General features: G+C 46.1%; 1 long non-coding RNA gene across 1 annotated transcript in view; it reads left to right on the forward strand.

The window, feature by feature from the left end:
- Window positions 1–6,722: 6,722 nt before the first annotated feature.
- LOC123516100 overlaps window positions 6,723–7,500 on the forward strand; it is a 17,099-nt gene continuing 16,321 nt past the window's right edge. The window contains exon 1 of the long non-coding RNA XR_006678086.1: window positions 6,723–7,366. This is a non-coding gene — a long non-coding RNA (uncharacterized LOC123516100). The remainder of the gene's footprint in view (window positions 7,367–7,500) is intronic.

A 7,500-nucleotide genomic window follows, 5' to 3' on the forward strand; every position in this document is an offset into this window, starting at 1 on the left:
ATTGCTGGCTGGGGTCATGTTACTGTGCCACCTTCTCGTTGTTGCTATTGTTGTTGTTGTTGTTTTGTTCCTGTTCTATTTTATCTTATGTTATTTTTGTTGATGTTTTCTTCTTAATAAAACATAATAGATGAAATAGATAAAAAGATGAATACATAAACAGATAAATAAATTGTAGTAGTAGTCCTGTTGTCGTAGACGTATTAGGAGCCAGCAGCGGTAGCAGTAGTAGTAGTAGTAGTAGTGGTAGTAGTAGTAGAAGGAATAAGAAGAATATAGTAAAATTTATAAAAAAAAAAAAAAGGTCAACACGTGGCAGTCCGTATAGAAGACATACCACCTCTTTCCACCTTCATCCCCGCCCCCCATCCATACTGTATTGTTCTTCCTTTAACTGCTATCAGCTCGCCACAAACAGCCTGATCAACGAAGCCATCCCGCGGTGTGAGAGGAAGTCTATTATAGTGTTGCATTGCATTACCTGGATGAAGAAATGGGACGAAAAAAGATATGTGAGTGATAACATTGCGGGGAAGGAAAAGTAATGATGTGTTTTCGTCTTCACCGCAAGATCACTATTCAAATAAAATACGATTACTTAAAAAAGGTAAAGATTGAAATTTGAAAACTATCATATTAACTCTCTCTCTCTCTCTCTCTCTCTCTCTCTCTCTCTCTCTCTCTCTCTCTCTCTCTCTCTCTCTCTCTCTCTCTCTCCCCTTATTTATTTATTTATTTTTTGTTCCAACAGGAAAATTTCGAATGCGTTGATTGAAATTCCTTGAAAATAACACGTGTAGATTATATGGAAATAAAAACAATAGAAGGAAAAGGGGAAAGAAAAACTGAAAAAAAGGAAATAAGGAAAACACGCATACGGAATGAGAGTGAGAGGGAGAAGGAAGAAAACATGAAATTAAGGTCAAATAAAAAGCAAACAATACGTAAAAATGATTCATGTGTTTTGAAGGAGAGAGATGAAGCGAAGGGAGACGCGGCGCGGGGACCAATGAGGTTGCCGCGTCGTCGCTGACAACACGCCGCTCAGCCAATCCCGCGGTGCTAATTATCCTGACACCAGACAAAATGCCGCCTGACGTTTTGGCGCCAAATTGACACCTCTCGGCCGCCCCACCAATTAGGTCGCTGCGCCACCTTGGTAATGGCGCCGCAGCTCTCATTATACGCGTAATAGGCGCCACGAACGCGAATAAGGAGGCGTGAGAGCTTTTAGGCCGCGTGTGAATTAATTTACCTGGGTTCAAGGGTTCATCGCGTTTTTAGTTAGTTTTTTTTTTCCTTATCCTTGCTTGAGTGTGTGTGTGTGTGTGTGTGTGTGTGTGTGTGTGTGTGTATATATATCATCGTCATTATTATCATTATTATTATTGCTATTATATCTCTTCAACTACTACTTGCTCACCACCACCATCACTCTTCCAACGAACAATTCAATCACTCACTCACTCACTCACTCACTCAACCATACTCAACCATATAAAACCAAACCTAAGTAACCACAAGCATCAACAAACCATACTTGAGTGCGTGTATGTGCGTGCACGTGTGTGTACCCTTTCCTCCTCCCTTTACCCCTTCTCCCCGTCCTCTCTTCCCCCACAGCCCTCCGCTCCTTGATTAACACAGGTAAACATCACACAGGGAAGGCGGCCGCAACCTACTGCTCTCTGCTAATTGTTTTTGCTGCAGTGTAATGCGTCGCTCCTACTCGATTAAGCAGACACGAAGCGCTCAGACGGTGGAGGGGATGTGGAAAGGCTGGGAGGAGGAGGAGGAGGAAGAGAAGAGGAGAGAAGGTACGAGGAGGTGGAGAAGCAGAAAAGTACAGAGGAGGTATGGGAGGTGGTGCTGTGGGAGAAAGGATTGTGAGGTTATAGGAAGAAGAATCAGGTGGGGAAGGATGTTAGGGAAGAAATCATGGAAGAACTGTGAAGGGAAATGATAGAAGGGGTATAGAATTGATGGGAAGGAAGAAAGGGAAAATATTAGAATTGGTGGGGAGATTTTGATTGGAGAAAGACAGTGTGGTGGTAGAGAGTATGGGAGGGTGAAGAAAAGGATGGGGAGATGAGGATAGGAAGTGAAGGGAGGTCATGAAAGGAGAAGAAAGGGGAGGAGATGAGGTGTGGTGGGAAGGCTGTAAGGGGAGGACTGTTGTATACTGGAAGGGGTTGTGTATCCTTGTTCTGTGTCTGTCTATCTGTCTGTCTTTAGTATATGTTTATGCACTTGTATATGTGTATGTATCTGTCTCTCCGTCTGTCTATCCGTCTGTCTGTCTGTTTTAATCTGCTTTTCTACTCCGAGTTTTTCCAGAGTTACATAAATACATCTCCTCCTCCTCCTCCTCCTCCTCCTCCTCCTCCTCCTCCTCCTCCTCCTCCTCCTCCTCCTGCCGCGCCGCCGTCACCAGTCAACACAAAACAAGGTGGTGCGGCGCGAGTCACCGTAACCCGCAGAAGTGGTGAGGCGGATCATCTAAATTGTAGATTTTAATTCAATGTGCATCAATATTGGAAGTTGTTTTGACACACGGACTGAGGAATGGGAATTGTGTGGGGGAGAGAGGGGGCCGGGAAGGAGGAGAAGGTAATGGTGGTGGTGGTGGTGGTGGTGGTGGTGGTAGTAGTAGTAGTTGAAGAGGAGGAGGAGGAGGAGGAGGAGGAGGAGGAGGAGGAGGTAAGACAGTGTAATAGGTATGTCGAGGAAGATAAAGGTAAGGAAAGCAGCAAGAGAGAGAGAGAGAAAGAGAGAGTATATATTAGAGAAAATACTAGGAAAATCTTGAACACTCTCTCTCTCTCTCTCTCTCTCTCTCTCTCTCTCTCTCTCTCTCTCTCTCTCTCTCTCTCTCTCTCTCTCTCACCAAGATGAAGTACTTAGACAAGAAGAGAGAGAGAGAGAGAGAGAGAGAGAGAGAACAGACCACCGAAGACATAATTGGCGCCACTTGTTCCCCGCCTGTGTGCTAACGACCCGCGACACGGATGGAGGGGATGTGGGAGGAGGAAGGGGGTGATGGGGTGATGGGGGGAGGGGCACCAACTCTCCCCAATCTTCCCCAATCACTGTCAAGAATTTAGAGAAGGTGAATGTGAGTCTGCCTTGGTGTTTGATTCTCTCTCTCTCTCTCTCTCTCTCTCTCTCTCTCTCTCTCTCTCTCTCTCTCTCTCTCTCTCTCTCTCTCTCTCTCTCATTCCTTTAAGCACATGTTCACTTATATACTTATTTTTTTTATTTATTCCTCATTTGTTTATTTTTTATTTTATTTAATGGTGAAGAAAGCACCAAGAGAGAGAGAGAGAGAGAGAGAGAGAGAGAGAGAGAGAGAGAGATTCATTCATTAACTTCTCCTTAATTATTCTTTCTTAATTTCTTACTTTTCCCATCTATATTTCCACATTCACATCTTCAATAACCTTTTTCTTACATGTTTTTATTCCTATCTTTATATTTTCCTTCCTTTCTTCCATTCCTTCAGTCCTTGTCCTTTTCCTTCCTTTCTTCCTTCCTTCAGTCCTGTCATTTTCTTCTTTCTTCCTTTCCTTCAGTCCTGTCATTTTCCTTCCTTTTTTTATTCCTTTCATTCCTGTCATTTTTCTTCCTTTTTTCCTTCCTTCAGTCCTGTCATTTTTCTTCCTTCCTTCCTTCCGTCCGTCCTGTCTTCTTTCCTTCCTCCGCTCCTTCTTCATCACCGCTGTTCTGCTTTTTACTTCCCTTTCACCGCCTCTCTTTACATTCACACCTTCATTAATTAACCTTTCCTTTACCTTCTTTTTACTCCTATTTACATTTTTCTCCTTTATATATCACTATTCTCTTCCTTCCTCATGGCTATCTAACATCTTCTACCTTCTCTTTGACATTCACTCTTTCATTAATCTTTTTCCATATCTATTACTCTTTCCATTACTTTCTCCTCCTTTCATCGACGTTGCTGCTCTTCGGTATCTGTCTCTCGGTCCTGCAGTGGTGGTGGTGGTGGTGGTGGTGGTGATGGTGGTGGTGGCGGGTCATTGGCAGTAATACATCAAGGCTTGCTATAGGGGCTGCGGAGAGTGGAGGGGTGTGAGTGACGCTGTGAGGCATAACCAGATGTGTTAAATAGGCGACCAGGTACTGATTGTCAAGGTGTGTGTGTGTGGGTATGGGTGTTTTTCGTTGTTTTTTCTTTTTTTTCTTTTCTTTTTTCTTTATCTATACTGTTTGTCTGTTTTCGCGTCTTTTCTTTTTTTTTTTTTTTCGGTGGTCTGTCAATTAATTGTCTGTTTGTGTGTGTGTGTGTGTGTGTGTGTGTGTGTGTGTGTGTGTGTGTGTGTGTGGGTCTGTCTGTCTATCTCCCTGCCTGCCTTTCTTATTTCTTTATTTTTTTCATTTTTCCTTACATTTTTATCGTTCCGTTTATGCTCCATCATTTTTTTCTTTCATCTCTTTCTCTCTATCCACCAGTATGTATGTAGTGTCTTCTTTCTTTCACCCTCCTTTTTTTCATACATTCTCTCTCTCTCTCTCTCTCTCTCTCTCTCTCTCTCTCTCTCTCTCTTTTCCTTCTCTCATTTCCCTCCTAACCTAACCCAACCTAACCTTACCCATACATAACCCACCCTTAACTAACCCGCAGCTACACGGCCCTTTAAATCTTCTATATATATTCACGACGCAAAATCTCCGTGGGGTGCTGAATTTTGAGCGGTCCCTCACTTGGTTTTAGCCGACTGAGAATTGACATCATCCCCCAGCGTTTACCACCTTCCGTTCTCTTCTTCCACCATCACCTTCCCTGCCTTCTCACGCCGTGCCAGCTACCACCCGCTAAGCTACTGCACCAGCCCCAATCACCTCCCACCACCGCCTTCTCCCTAACGCTGCACGGTACGGGAGTTTACATGGGTGATTTAGAATGGTGTGTTGGTGGTAGGAATGTTCTGTGACGTGTGTGCGCGGTGGAATGGAGGTTTGGCTGAGTGTTCTCGTACATCGTGGGGTGAGCGTCGAGCCTCCGCCACGCTGCTGCTGTCATTTCCCTAGTTCGTGGCGGTCCAATTCAATTATAGGCCAGGCCGTACCAGAGGTGAGAGGAGGCAGGCTTCTTATATTCTGATCATAAATGTAATATGAAATCCGACGTCACAGTTTGAGAGAGAGATGAAGATGAATTGGAATTGTACCGTGTGAGGTGAGAGAGAGAGAGAGAGAGAGAGAGAGAGAGAGAGAGAGTTTTTTGGTTGTCAGCATCATTAATTACAGTGGTTAAACTTTACATCTTTACACAGTTAGAACTGGTGGATTATTTGTCATCTCTCTCTCTCTCTCTCTCTCTCTCTCTCTCTCTCTCTCTCTCTCTCTCTCTCTCTCTCTCTCTCTCTCTCTCTCTCTCTCTCTCATACTGTTTGTAATAGCCACTACCCTGCGGAAATAAATTAATTTGAATTCTCTCCTCTCCTCTCCTCTCCTCTCCTGCCCCCTGCCTCCCCTTCCCTCCCCACCCTTTTCATAATCCACACATCTGGTACTCTGATAAAACTATAAAAAATAAACCATTTCTCCCCTTAACATACTCCCACCCACACACAAAAAAAATAAAAGGAACAACAACAGGAATCACGTCAGGAAAAAGTACCAAGGAAGCATAAGAAGTTTTGAAGGCTTCCCCAAAAACACACACGTTCAAAGGGTTTGCTGCTCAGATCAGTAGGAAAAAGTTGATTCATTCTATTGTTTTTATTTGGCGTGCGTTCAGATACCCGTCAGCAGCGCCCATTGTGATTAGTTCTTTAACGGAGTGTGTGGAAGGAGGAGAAGGAGGAGGAGGAGTGTAAGAGAATACTTATTGTGGCATGAGTGATTTTCCTTGGAGGGAGAGGGAAAGGGTGAGAAAGTAGTTTGGGAAGGAGAGAGGGTTGTTTGGGAGAAGGAAAGGAAAGTGGGAGAGTATTGAGAGGGGAAGATTGAGGGTAAGATCGAAGAGAAAGATAAAGAAAAGGTTGCTTATAAGGAAAGTTACGTGGGTGGATAAGACGATATAGATATTGACAGTAGATACAAGGAAAAGAATATTGTCTTATTATTGAGGTAAAAAAGACAAAAAGAGAAGCACAGGAAGATTACAAATACAGGTGTGGTTCGTCAGTATCTCGGAACTGACCATAACAGGTGTTGGCAGAGCGGTGGCAGCAGGTGAGGAGCAGGTGTGGTGTCCAGGTAACACCGCTATTAGTCAGTCAGGTATTGCAGCACCGTGATAATAGCCTTGCAGGATCAGTCAGACGGCGAATAGCGGATACCTGGCGGCAAGTAGGCGGGGACAGGAGAGCCAGCTGGCCGGGGCGCAGACAGCTGGTGCGGGGCGGCGCGGGATCATCAGTGTGGTTGAACTTGGGCATAACAGCATTTCAGGGCCGCTAATAACTCCACTGGGGAAGAAGGGAAACTTTCGTGATGTGATTTAGCCAATAGGCAGCCTGGCAGGGGTGCCAATTCCCCGCAGGCCGCTGCCAAGGCAGCGGCATCCCTCCCGATGTCCTTCGTCTTGGTGGCCCTCCCTGCTGCCCCGCGCCTCGGGACACGCTGATCACTCGCGTCTTTAAGTGCTGGCCTGGGGAAAGGTAATGCTACGCCGTGGCATTGGCACGCCTGTAGCACTGGTGGCGTTGGCGGCACTGGGACGAGAGCCTGTCGAAATTGTCTTCCTCCGTCACAGCCCCGTCCCACAATGCTTCGCTCCCTTGCGCTCCTCCCGCCGTGCTGCCCTCGCTTCCCAGGCACGCAGCGGCCGCTCGCGCCCTCCTACAGCTACGCTACACTCTCGCCATTCCTCAGCCCATCGAGTCCACTCCCGAGGCTCAGGGGGCCCCGCGGCAGGCCAGGGCGCCGCGAGGGAGGCCTGAACACAGCGGGGCGCGAGGTGTGAACAGTATCCTGCGCACCCTCGATAATTGGGTATTTAAATCACTTGACTACTCCCATAATTGTTTAATGAAAAACGAATGAGGTTTGGAGTGTTTTAATGAGTTGGCATCAACATATTATGAAGCAGAGAGGCAAGGCGTCATAACCTCTATCAGCATGGTAATCGAAGCAAGTTGGCTGACGAGCGGGTCCATTTTGAGCCGCGTTCCCTTTCCCTCGCCCCGCTAATTCTGACTAGAAGGTCGTGACTTGTCTCTCCTTGCCTCGCCTCGCCTCGCCTCGCTTCGGTCCTCAAGCCGAGATGGTTCCTCTCTAGCCATCAGCGCACCACTCCGTCACTCCTGTAGGTGTTCCATGAGCGTTACTGTGGAGCGCAACCTGTGGGCCTCTCTCTCTCCTGAAGATTCCCACCTCTCTCACCTGACGCCGTCTATAGGTTAGTGTGGTGCCTTCTCTCTGCAGGATGATTGACTTATTATCTGCCTAATGACTAGTTATGGTTTGTTATCCCAGTGATGACTAGTTATGTTGTGGTGTAACTTTAGAAATTGGCAGGCAGGTGGTGGTAGT

Source organism: Portunus trituberculatus, chromosome 40 (genome assembly GCF_017591435.1).
Source record: "Portunus trituberculatus isolate SZX2019 chromosome 40, ASM1759143v1, whole genome shotgun sequence".
Lineage (NCBI taxonomy): Eukaryota > Metazoa > Arthropoda > Malacostraca > Decapoda > Portunidae > Portunus > Portunus trituberculatus.